The sequence below is a fragment of the Panthera tigris genome, chromosome C1 (genome assembly GCF_018350195.1).
Source record: "Panthera tigris isolate Pti1 chromosome C1, P.tigris_Pti1_mat1.1, whole genome shotgun sequence".
Taxonomy (NCBI): domain Eukaryota; kingdom Metazoa; phylum Chordata; class Mammalia; order Carnivora; family Felidae; genus Panthera; species Panthera tigris.
In genome coordinates this window covers 77,782,588-77,796,105 of record NC_056667.1, presented here as the reverse complement: position 1 = coordinate 77,796,105, position 13,518 = coordinate 77,782,588, and the positions used below count along the sequence as shown (strand labels likewise).

Sequence of the window (13,518 nt, the reverse complement as noted above, 5' to 3'; positions counted from 1 at the left end):
TCCCAGCCAGAGTGGAAGGAATTACAGAGGCTCTCAGAAAAGGTGGCAGGCTCAGAGTTCTGCACCAACACACTGGAGTTGGGCTGCAGACCGTATGTAGCTATCAAACAAAGCCACTCTCCCTTCCCCCAGTTACACAAGGACTTTTCAAATACACCCCTCTCAGCTGAAAATCTTGAATATTAAACTTCTTGAATCTCCCTACCTGTCATCATTCTAATTCACAAATGTGAACGCCCATGCTTCATGCATTTTACATACATGTGATACACTAATGCCCTCCAGATCTATGTATTGCAGAGGGAACTCAGGTATGGAAGGTAACTGGCTCAACTTCCAAAGATAAACCTGGTAGGTGTGATAGCTGCTGAGAGAGGAGGGCTCTCTGCCTCTTGAGAAATCCCTTTGAATTTGGGTGTGGTGTGAGTCCTTCTGTTCCCAAGTATAGTTTTATCTAATCTGCCTTGAAACTGCTCTGCTGATGAACTGTTTTATCAATAAAAAACTGCTGAACTAAAGCTTCTCCTCTGCAGCTCTTAAAAATGGGGTCTGCCCTGTCAGAAAGCAATGTCATAAGCAAAAGGATATGTATACAAGGACGTACACGAGAGCATTGTTTAAAACTGTGGAATATCAGTAAAAATCCATCAGCAAAGTCGTGGGTACGTCCATAATATCATAATGCTAGGGATTTGACTTGTTGCAAAGCAAGTCACTGAGTGACATATAAACTATGATCCCATTCTGGAAAAATCAATAGTAACAAAAATAATGTTAGCAAATGCAGGGAAAAAATGGAGGCACATGTGCCAAAATGTTAACAATGATTATTTAGGGATGGGGGGAAGTGGGATGGAATCTGGGGAGATTTCACTATATGTGTTATATCTGCAACTTTAAATTTTGTATAATGTTGTATTCCTTTTGGATCAGAAGGAAAGGAAGAAGGAAGGGAGGGAGGGAGGGAGGAGGTAGGAAGGAAGGAAGGAAAGAAGGGAGGGAGGGAGGAAAGAAGGAAGGAAGGGAGGGAGGAAGGAAGGGGAAAAGGCAGTGTTAGAAACATTTTTCCATTCCCTGCCCCCCTGTTCTTGACGTTGTACTCTCTCATTAGCCAAAGTAAGGTTTTGATACCCAGTTGCGTTCATGGTCAAATGCTTTTTACTCAAGACAGAGACCTTTTCTTTCCACAGCTGCAGATTTTTTCCTACAGCCCGCAATAGCAGCTTATTGCCTCCAATAATTTGTAATGGCTGTGTTCTCAACAGGACATGTTGTACATGTAGGCATTTATATATTAAAATACTTGAGGGCTGCCTGGGTGGCTCAGTTGGTTGAGCGACCGACTTTGGCTCAGGTCATGATCTCATGGTTTGTGAGTTCAAGCCCCGCGTTGGGCTCTGTGCTGATAGCTCAGAGCCTGGAGCCTGCTTCTGATTCTTTCTCCCTCTCTCTCTGCCCCTCCCCCATTCATGCTCTGTCTCTGTCTCAGAAATAAACAAACATTAAAAAATTTTTTTGGGGGGGCGCCTGGGTGGTTCAGTCGGTTAAGCGGCCGACTTCGGCTCAGGTCATGATCTCGCAGTCCATGAGTTCGAGCCCCGCGTCGGGCTCTGTGCTGCCAGCTCAGAGCCCGGAGCCTGTGTCAGATTCTGTGTCTCCCTCTCTCTGACCCTCCCCATTCATGCTCTGTCTCTCTCTGTCTCAAAAATAAATAAACATTAAAAAAAATTAAAAAAATAAAAATAAAAATAATTTTTTTTTAAATACGTGAGGTAGCTCACTGTGATATTTGAGTACTAAATCTGAAATTTATTTATATATTATTTTTGGTTAAATTGATAAATAAATCAGGTTACTTTTCTATTTTAGAGTTTAAATTTTTAAAAAGTACTCAATATGTTAAGATGTTTATTGCAACAGAAAGAATTGAGAATTTCAGTGTTGAGATTAAAATCTGTTATAGACTACCTGTTCAAAAGTTTAAGGTTTCTACGGTTCTTTAAATTTTAAACATGTCTACCTGCATACAACTCGAAAAGTTGACCCCAAATATTGCCTCAGTTTCCTGGATGTTACTAAGTAGTGTATGTCCTTTTACTTTATGTCTTTAGACCCAGCCTAACAAAACTTGACATATTTTCATAGGTTTTTTTGTCTTGCAATTTATTTCATTCATTCTATTCTATAAACATCTATAATTATCACTGGATTAAAAACAATAGCTCACATTTAATAGGTATTTTCTACTTTCTAGTAGTTAATATCAACTAACATTTCATTCCCATTTATTACCAGCTGCTCTTTAACTAAATGTCTTCTTTTAGCCTGGCACTGGGGAGGATACAAAGATGACCTGGACCCTGAAAATATATGAACAATCCAAACATGGTTCTGTGCTCAAAAAGAGATACTAGGTTAAAAGATACTAGGCTCAAAAGCTACTAGGTTATGTAATTCCTAGACTGAATCAAGGAAGCTTCCTGAGGTTGTTGGCATTATATGTGAGTCTTTAATAGGATTTGGTCATCTGGAAACAAAGGAGGAGGGACAGTCCAGATGAAGGCAGAAAGGCAGAAATAGGAATGTGCAGGGCTTGTGCTGGTTCCTGGGTCTATTGGGGCTAAAGCACATGGTACATGAAGGAAAGACACAGGAAAGAAAGCTTAAGGGGCAGATGCAAAGAATGTTCCATTATAAGGACCAGTGAATCATTTATCCCAACACCTTCATTTTATGGACAAATGCACTAAGGCAGACAGAGAAGGGAAGTACCCTCAGTTATTCAGTAGTGAGGATGGAATTAGATTTCAAGCTCTCTTAGATCCCACAACTGAGCTTCCAGTTAGGCTGGGACAGATCAAGGAGTGCCTAGAATGCCAGGCTAGAGCCAGGTGGTCACCTCAATGCAGAAGGAGCCACTGAAACCCCCATGGGAGAGTGCGGGTCATTTGTAGGGTTAGGGTGAGAGATAGGGTTAGGTGTAGGTTAGGTGTAGCAAAGGTGAGGCAGAGACTAAGATAATTTGAAGGCTTCTAGGCTGTGACTGGGAAGTCGGGAATTATATTTTAATAAATGGCTTCTGTTAACACACAGAATCCAATCTAGAAAAAAAAATTAGTTCAATTAAAAACAATCAGTTGTTCTCAAAGTAACTATTTGATTAATGTAACTTCTTTAAAATGTCGTATCTTTAGACACAGATTCTAGATTAAGATTAGGTTAAGGAAGGTTGGAGAAAGTGGGCACAGTCTGTAATGGGTATCAGGTACTCAGTTTGCCTCCTCTGACTCTTTGTTTCTGCCCTTGGGGGAGACAAAGATTCTATTACTTGAGTCCACACCCCCATATACTTTGTATTCTCTTTACATTTGAAAAAGAGATAAAATATTGACATCTTTTTAAAAAGTATTTTACTGGTAGTTTATTTTTGTTACATTTATTTTTAGTTCTACTTTTCTCACAAGCAGCATTTCCCAGAGGTTACTGTTGGCCACAGACAGGTAAAACCTCCCCAATCAGCAGCATGAATCTCATTCCCCTCCCCTGTAGAATTACAGGCCAGAGATGCATCTCACAATAACTGGTGCACTCAAGGGAAGGCAAAGAGTGGAGGTGTCAGATTGTCTGGGTTCCAATCCCAGCTCTGTCAACTAATGAGTCCTGAGGTCTTGGATAACTCATGCAACATTTCTGATTGAAGCTGATTCTCACCTGGAAAATGGAGCTAGCTAATGGTAACTCATCCCAGGTTTCTTCTGGTTCTGAGAATTGCTAGACAACGGGCCAATAAAGCTGACTGCAGTGCCAGGTGCATAGTAAGCATCTTGTTCAACCCTAAGCTATATGAATTGTCTCGCCCACACCTCAGGACAGATAAGCTGCTTAGAAAGCAGTAGCATTTCTAAAAGGAGTTGCCGTTCCCAAGTGACTAGTGCCCTTATTTTAGATGTGCTTTAGAACTAAAGATGTTAACACAACCACTTCACAGTTTACTTCTCCTAGGTAAATTGTTTTGAGAGCATTACCAAGAGCCTTAAGATGTATATTTCCACATCTCTGGTTTATGTAAAACTATCTGCCCAAAGCAAAACAGACCCTCTCTCTCTCCCCCAGTCTGGCCTGCTTCCCAGCTGTTCACATTCCCTACGGGATTGTTAGAAGCTCCACACGCTCTGCAGAAGGAAAGTAAACAACTCAGCCAGGCAGGCACCCCACCCACCATTTTATTTTCTTAAATCACTCCTTTGGCTAATATTTCAGGGACAGACACGCGACGCATCTGGCTCCAACCAAATATTTTCAGTCAGTCGGATTCCAAGGTAAATATTTGCCACTTCGATTGCAGTTAGCAGAGGTAGCGTGAAACAGGCAACCATTTATCAACCTTCAATCAGGGCCGGCTGGCCTCTCGGGTGATCTACTTCCTCCCCGTGAGTCCCTGCGCGGGTCCCCGCCCCCACGCTTCCGGTCTTGCGTACTTGGTGTCTGAGACTTTCTGAGGCCTGTCTAGGAAATTCTCCTCCAAGCGAAGCCTGGTGAAGGGTTTTTACAGGATTGCTGGGCTGCTGGCTTCGCAGAGATCCTTTCATTTTTAGCCGGTGCTGTTTTTCCTTACTCCTCATGACTTGTCTTGTTGAAAGGATGTTGGTTGTGGATGAGAAACACCTGGGAAGGGTTACGGAAGTCTCTCAGACTTGTGATTTGAGGTGGGAGGGCCAGGGAGATGTACCCCTGAAGCATTTACCTATTACTTAAATTGCTTCCTTGAGAGGCTCTTAATATTGGCCCAAGGCTTTTGAGCTACAGTGAATAAACAGTGCTCAGGGCTTTGTGTCTTATCCTGTCATTTGCACTTGTGTGAGAATGAACATACTAGCTTTTTCTTATAGATGTACATTTTATGTAGGGAGAATAATAAAGAGAGATGAAAACACAGGAAAGTGGCAGGTGGGGTGGTTTTGTATAAGAAGGAAACTTCCTGCCTCATTCTGTGTCAGGGTTCTTAGCCTTTTTGGAGTCCTTTTGAAACTATGAAGACTAAGGACCTTTTGTTTTCCCAGGAAAAGACCTGTGAACACAGTACTTTGCCTATAACCTGAGGAGATTCATGGATCCCTAGAATCTATCTGCATACTCCCATGGAGGGCAGTGGGGCATGGAACCAAGGTTAGGAAACCTTGGATTTTAGGTAGAGCATGCCCTGGGTGCCAGACATTCCTTGTGTTGCCTAGGCTGTACTAGGGTGAAAAAAGTGAGGCACTTGCCTTAGGCATGAAATTTAAGGGGGCATCAAAAAGTTCAGAAATCAGGATACATAATGTTTTAATTGCAATATTTTAAATGAATCTGCAAACTATGGCTGTGGCTTGTCAACCTTTTTTTTGTAAGCAAAATTTTATTGGAGTCAGGGTCGGGATTAGGACAAGATAGGTGAGGCACTGTTGTACAAATGCACGTTCGGATTCTGTCTTTATTTTAAAGTTTTTATATTTTGTATTTTGTTCATTGACTTTTAATTTTTAAATAGTGCATTAAAATATTGTTTTGAGTATTGAGGTTTTTTGACCCCTCCCCTTTAATTCTGCACCTGAAACCAGTGTCTCCTTTGATTACTGTAGCCACCAGCCCTGCTTGTGTCCAGGATGCTGTTCAACTAAAAACCAGATATAAGTGATCACTTGCTGTGTGCTAGGCCCTGGGCTCCCACATTTCCAGACAGCAAGGGTAGTAGGAAAAACTGATCTATCAAGATAGTTGATGTCTATTCCTGGCTCTGCCATGTCCTTCTGCATGACCTATGCCAAGTAACTTAACTTTTCTGAGCCTCTTCTTAACTGCAGAATGAGAAGGTGAGAATGGGTGGTTTCTGGTTCTGGCAGTCTGTGGTTCTATGACTTTGAAAGAGACAACTAAGCCAAATTGTTCCCTAGAGAACAGAGTCCTCAGTGGGCAACAAATTCCACATCAGCCCTCTAGGTTCTCTCTTGTTTTTTTTAATTTTTTTTTATTTTTTTAATTTTTAAATATTTATTTTTGAGAGAGAGAGAGAGAGAGACAGAGCATGAGTGGGGAAGGGGTAGAGAGAGAGGGAGACACAGAATCCAAAGCAGGCCCCAGGCTCTGAGCTTTCAGCACAGAGCCTGACACAGGGCCCAAACTCACTATCTGTGAGATCATGACCAGAGCCAAAGTCAGACACTCAACTGACTGAGCCACCCAGGCACCCCATAGGATTCTCTTGATTTGCCTTCTTGATGGGAGGGTTTGGCATTCTACAGACTTTCATTTGCCTCAGTGTGAGGCCCCAGACCATCAAATCTTTTCAGCTTGAGTACTGATTGCTAGAGTCAAAGATCTTGAGAGTTGATGAGAGTAAAGTATGGAGAGATGATTTTGTTTAAAGGAAAATGAGGCTCAGACAGGTGAAGTCAGTTGGCCAAGGTGGCACAGATTTAGAACGAAAACCTCAGTCCCTGACTGCCATCCGGTTTTCTTTTCATTTCACCATGGTGTGATATGATGCATGCCTTTCTACTTCCCTCCAGAGAATTTCCTAAAAGTACTTCGAATTCTCTCTCATAATAGTCTTTCTAATTCCTGTGTTTATTAATTTCCTTGTTAAGATGCTGCTCCCCAAACAACTAGAATTCACCTACTGCTGGGGGATTGGGAGCCAGAATTCTTGATCAGTGTCTTATCCTTAGGTCTTCTTCCCTCTCCCAACCTCATTTTGGATTTAACTTCTATGGGGATTTTTTAAAACTGCTACAAGGCATTTAATCTTAGAAAGCTGACTTCCTCTATGTTTCTTTTGAAAGGTATTTTTAAACATGGAGAGAACAAGCGATGCATAACAATCTATAAGGTAGGTACCGTTATTCCTATTTTACTACCAAAGAAACTGAGGCACAAAAGGGTAATTAACTTGCTCAAGATCTCCCAGCTTAAAAAAAAAAAAAAAGAAAGAAAAGAAAGAAAGAAAGAAAGAAAGAAAGAAAGAAAAGAAAAGAAAAGGAAAAAAAGGAAAAGATCTCCCAGCTAAATATCAGAACCAGGATTCAAATCCAAGCATCCTGACTCCAGGGTCTGTGCTTTCTCAACTACCACACTGTATGGCCTGTCTTTTGGACCATTTCACCTGAGCTTGAACAATTTCAGTGATGGGGAGCTATCTCAGGAGATCCGAGTTCTCTTGCTGGGCAGCCTCATCTTTTGGAATGTCTTCCTTCTATTTGTTGGTACAAGCCATAGGCAGTTATCCAAAATGGTTTGCTATTGTCTAAATAAGAATAAAGGTAAAAAGGAGAGTAAAGAACACAGAGTAAAATCTCTCAATCTGTCCTGCCTCCACCAAACATTCCTGACCCACTCACTTGCAGCTATGTGGGCTTTCTAAACAGGCATAAAGTTCCCTCTTTCAGTTTTGTGTCTATGGCAAGTAAAATCCCCATCCTATGTTTATACCTTGTTCCAAGAAAGATTTAGGTTGGCCCACGTGGATTATAAAACATGAATAAGTAGCATAAATTAAAAGTCTATGACATGATTCAGCAATTTCACTTTTAGGTATTTTTCCTGCAGAAATAGTTACAGGAGCTTACCAGGATAAATATTTAAGGGATTTTAGTTAAATTTTGTAATTGCACAAAAATTGTAGGCAATTTAGATGTGCATCAATAAGGAGATGGCTAAATAAATAATGTGTTAATGGAGTTGTGAGAGGATTTCAATCTAAAATTGAACTGGAGGAAGGATACCTGGGTGGCTCAGTTGGTCAAGCGTCTAACTTCAGCTCAGGTCATGATCTCATGGTTCGAGCCCTGCATCAGGCTCTGTGCTGACAGCTCAGAGCCTGGAGCCTTCTTTGGATTATGTGTCTCCCTCTCTTTCTGCCCCTCCCCTGCTTGCACTCTGTCTCTCTCTCTCTCTCTCTCTCTCTCTCTCTCTCTCAAAACTAAACATACATACATACATAAAATTGAAATGGAGCATAAGAAATGGAGACTCTCATGCATCCTTCCTCAGAAGAATGGAATTTAACTGAGAGACTGATTTCTTGTAAATGCCTGATTTACAGAAGATCAAGACTTCTCTCCTGACTAATGAACATCCACCAAGAATCTCTCCCCATCCCCAAGCCAATGAACTTGCTGCTTGGACTCTGGCTGGACTTCCCCCTCTTTGCGCTCCTTGCTCATAAATACAGCCTGTCCCAAACCCTCAAAGGACTCACCTGTAGCTTGCTATAGCATGCTTCTCAAATTGTGGTTCCCTCTGCTATTCCCAAATAAAATCAAATTTCTGATAATTTGACCTTGCCTCAACTTACTTCCGTGTTTAGGTTAACAGAGTATCTTTTTTTTTTTAATGTTTATTTTATTTTTGAGAGAGAGAGAGAGAGAGACAGAGTGTGAGCTGGGGAGGGGCAGTGAGAGAGGGAGACACAGAATATCAAACACACTCTAGGCTCTGAGCTGTCAGCACAGAACCCAAAGCAGGGCTTAAACTCAGGAACTGCCAGATCATGACCTGAGCCGAAGTCAGACACTTAACCAACTGAACCACTCAGGCGCTCCAGAAATAATCTTTATCCTAATGAGTGTGAAGTGGTATCTCATTGTGGTTTTGATTTACATTTTCCTAGTGATTAGTGATATTGAGCACCTTTTCTTGGGCCTACTGGCCATTAGTATATATTCTTTGGAGAAATAGCTATTCAAGTCATTTGCCCACTTTGTGACTGGGTTATTTTTGTTGAGTTGTAAGAGGTTTTATATGTTATCAATTCCTTATCAGAGATATGATTTGCAAATATTTTTTCCATTTTGTAGAGAAATGTGCCTTTTCTTTCTATGGATAGTGTCTGATGCACAAAAGTTTTAATTTTGAAGAAGTCTATTTTATCTATTTTTTCTTTTGTTGTTTGTGCTTTTGGTGTCCTATCTAAGAAATCATTAACACTTCATCATTTTGCCTGATAAAGTATAATTTCCCTAAATCCCTTTTCATTTTACTACCTTTGCCCACCTCCTTTTTTTATTTTTTAAAATAATGGTTACAGTGAAGATATACAACTGCCTGAGATCAAACTGGAAGAGGCAGGGCTTAAATTAGTTAATACATTAATATAGTCCTTAGTGTGCAAGTTATTCTGGGTCACATTTTCTGGATATTAGTTGGACATTGGTTGGATTCAGACCACACATTTTCTCTTTGGCTGCAGCTAATATATTAACTGGCAGTGGGATCAAGTCCTGCTCCTCAGTGGCAGCTGGGCCCTCCCTTGGAGCCTCTCTACAATCCCTTCACTTATTGCTAATTGACTTCCTAATTCCCCACAGCAGCTGTTGTAAGCCTTTTCCACTTTCCTCCATCGCTTTAATCTCCCTACTCTCCACACTGAGAGGCAGGTGATTGTGCATCCGTGATCAGGTCTCTTTCCCACTGCCTTTCTGTCCTCTGCCATCTTCACCTGTCTCCCTGGAGCCCTCATCCCCAGGTTCCCCTTTATCTCTCAGAGCCTGACTTTTTTTTTTTTTCAATATATGAAATTTATTGTCAAATTGGTTGCCATACAACACCCAGTGCTCATCCCAAAAGGTGCCCTCCTCAATACCCATCACCCACCCTCCCCTCCCTCCCACCCCCCATCAACCCTCAGTTTGTTCTCAGTTTTTAAGAGTCTCTTATGCTTTGTCAGAGCCTGACTTTTGCATTTACTCCCTCTCTCCTAGCTTCCATTTTTCCTCTTCTTTTCCCTTCACACATAAACAGACTCCAGTCTTCCTCAAACTATAAGAAACCCAACCGTATTTCTCTTGAAGTTAATCCCATTCTTTTTTCATTACTGGCAAGCCCTTAATTTTTTTTTCTCATCACAAAAGTAACATAGTAGTAGAAAATAGGGAAGTACAAATAATCAAACATGTTTCAGACACCCATAGTCACACTTCTAGAAGTAACCACCAATGTAAACATTTTGGTTTATATCCTTCCAATCTTATTTCTAAGACTTTGAGACTTACTTAGACTTTGAGGGCATTCTGGATGTTCTTTTTTGTAACTTGATATTTTTCCTGTGTCAGTGTTTTTCTAACCATGATTTTTAATCATTGCATTAAAATTTCCATTGTATGGATGCTTGGTAATTTATTTAGCCATTTTAAGTCATAATCATAGGATTATTTATAATTATTTGCTATAATTAACATAACAGTACAGCCTTTGTAAATAAATCTTTGCACATAGTCCTGATTATTTTTTTTAGTACAAATTTATGAAGGGGACTTCCTGAATGTGTATTTTAAGTATTTGAATACATATTTTATCATAAAATATAAGTGTTTGATAGAGTAGCCAACTATCATCTCTTCCACTTTTAACTCCTGTTTACTGAATTCTAAGCAATCCTGGCTTGTCCACCATCACTAAAGCTGCCCTGTCAGAGGGCAAGTTCAACATCAATTACTAATCACAAGTCTTTTCAGGTCCTGTCCTGCCTCATCTCTTTGCAACAGCTGCCACTTTCAGTCTTTTCCTTTTAAAAATGTTTTTTCTTTCTATTTTACTTGAGTGCTTCTACCTCCCTGGTAACTCATTTTCAGACTCTTTCCTGGTTCCTTTTGTTCTGCATGATATTTTTCTTATTCTCTACTTACCTCAGATTTTCAACTATTGCATTCATGCCATTGCTACATAGATCTCAACACAAATCTGACCTGAGTTGGGGTCTGCTGGCCTCTCCATCTCACATCACCCCACTCTTCCCTAACTGCTGCCCCCTCTCCCCAACCCTACATGTACTTTATGTTCCAGTCATTCTGAATTGCTTGCATTTTCTATGCCTCTGATCATGTGATGCTCTGTGCTTGGAAATTCATTTCCCCCTTCCTCACTTGATAAAGCTTTACTTCTCTTTCAAGATTCACCTCCTTCAGGAAGCTCCATGACAGCTTCCACTCCCACTCTTTTATACCTCTTTGCCCCCTGGCCTGGCCAACTAGGGTAACCTTCCTCTATGCTGTCATGTTTGTGCTTCTCTCCTTGTGCTGTGTTATAATGGTTTTTTTCTAGGCTGTAAGCTCCTGGAGGGCAGGAATTGTGACTTTGAGGATTATATTCCCAATGTGTAGCCTGGTGCTTGTCATCTAGTAGAAACTATAGTGAATATCTGCATCCCTTAGGGTGGCTCAGTTGGTTAAGCATCTAACTCTTGATTTTGGCTCAGGTCATGATCTCTCAGCCATGACACTGAGCCCATCATCAAGCTCTGTGCTGGGTGTGGAGCCTCCTTGGGATTCAATCTCTCCCTCTCTCTCTTCCCCTCCCCTGCTTATGTGCTTACACACACACACTCTCTCTCAAAATAAATAAACATTAAAAAAAAATCTTCATCCCATGGTCAAATCATACTCTGATCTTCCTCTGGGGACCTGTCCACTGCCTTAGTCTTGAACCATGGGTTTGAGTGGGACTGACCTAATCCTACCTGAAGGAGTAGGTCTAAACTGGCCACATTACCCAATTACAGCAAACAGGAAATCTTTTTTTTTTTTTTTAAGAAAAAACTTTAGGTTCTGTGACACCTATTGGAAGAGACATGCTTCTATTCCTCTTCATGATAAAGTGTAAAGACCTAAGGTAGAATTTTTTATCCATTTTGCTAGTGTGAAGGGGTGCCTGGAACTGTCTGAGGGCTGTGTATGGAAGATGAAGCGGCTATCCTGGAAGACAAAGCAGAGACGTAGAGTCAATCAGCATATGCATGTATGTGTGTACTGTTATTATTTTACTTAACAATCACATGTGTTATGTGTCATGGGCTGTTCTATGTGCTTTATAAATATTGACTCATTTAATCATCATATCAATTTTATGAAGTAGGTACTATTATTATCCCCATTTAGTGGCAGAGAAAACCAATACACAGAAAGGCTAGATAACTTGCCTGAGGTCACACAGCTCATAAGTGGAGATCTGAAGCTGGGCTTAGTCACCAGTCTTATGCTGTCTCTCATTGTACAGTGGCACCAAAGAGGGGCTTAAAGAGCAGGGCTTTCTCTGAAGTCAAACATCTATTCAGTGTGATATCCTTTCTTCACTGTGTTTGAAATCTAGTTAACTATAGGTCCTGCACCTGAATGCAGACTGAGGGAGTCTCTCAAGCAGGCCTTATGCTTTCTTACCTATGGCTAATCAACACAGAGCCTATGACCTCTGAGCAAGCTTTTTGCATCAGATTTTAAGGTGTCTCCTGCTCAGAAAAGGCTAAATAGGAATCTGTCTCTTCATGTGGTTTATTGGATCATGGAATATGAAGGTTGAAAGGGGCCCTTAAAAATGATTCCCTCTGACCCTCTAAATTATTGATGGGAAAACTGAGGCCCTCTGAAGAAGTGTGGCTTGTTCAGGGCCAAAGAGAGAGTGTAGTATGTTTGTTGCACTGGTGGTTTGTAGCCCTTTCTTTCTGAAGAGACTTTCTAGAAGTCAGAATGTACCCGGCCTGGATGAGAGTATAGTGACAAGATTTGGGTCCTGCATCATTGAGACTAGAAAGCAAAAGGTAAATGTTGGCTCAGACACAGCCATAAGCAGGGTGGAGGCTCCATTGCCTACCTCTCCCACCTAAGATCACCTTGCAGGAAACCCAGACATCTTGATGGGCATGTCAAGGTCACTTCTGAATCCTTAATTCCTTGACCTCTCAGAAGCATTTGACACAGTTATCCATTCCCTCTTCAAAACTTTTTCCTCCAAGGCACTTTGACCTCTTGGTTTTCTTCCTACTCCTCTAGCTATTCCTTCTTCTTATTCTTTTTCTTAAGTTTATTTATTTATTTTGAAGGAAAGAGTGAGTGAGCACGAGCAGGGGAGGGGCAGAGGCCCAAGCAGGCCCCTCGCTGAGCACAGAGCCAGACGTGGGGCTCGAAATCATAAACCATGAGATCATGACCTGTGCCAGACTCATAACTGACTGAGCCATCCAGGTGCCCCCTGGCTGTTTCTTCCATGACACCTTCATGAGTTCTTTTTCCACCTGATTTTAAGGCTGGTGTGTTCCTGGACCCTCTCTTTTTCTCCCTTGCCATACTCTTCCTGGGGATAGACAGATATAATCTATCCTCATGGATTTTTGTGATTTACATGCTGGTACTTTTCAAATTCATATCTCCTAGCTCTCTCTCCAAATGTCAGACCATACATTCAAGTTACCAGCTGGGCAGTACCACTTGGGTATTCCCTGGGTACCTCAGTGGTCACATGGACAAAACTGCTCTCACTGCCCCTACTTCATATGCTCTCCTAATCCAGATCTGTTTCCCTCATAGTCTCTGTCTCAGTAAAAGTACCACTACCTACAAAACTCTACAGGCTTGACACCCTTGACTTCTCCTTCTCCCCATCCCCATAGCAACTTCTCTGGTTTAGAACTTCATCACCTATAGTAGCCTTGTAACTGGTTGTTCTGCTTTAGACTTGCCCCACTCTAAGTTGTTCTATGTATTGTAACCAAAATTA

The 13,518-nt window shown here is 41.3% G+C and overlaps 1 long non-coding RNA gene across 1 annotated transcript; it reads left to right on the top strand.

Moving 5' to 3' along the window:
* Window positions 1-4,491: 4,491 nt before the first annotated feature.
* LOC122241514 lies at window positions 4,492-11,748 on the top strand. The gene is made up of 3 exons (XR_006221686.1): window positions 4,492-4,598; window positions 6,819-6,865; window positions 11,667-11,748. It is a non-coding gene; the product is annotated as an uncharacterized LOC122241514 (long non-coding RNA).
* The last annotated feature ends 1,770 nt before the right edge of the window (window positions 11,749-13,518 follow it).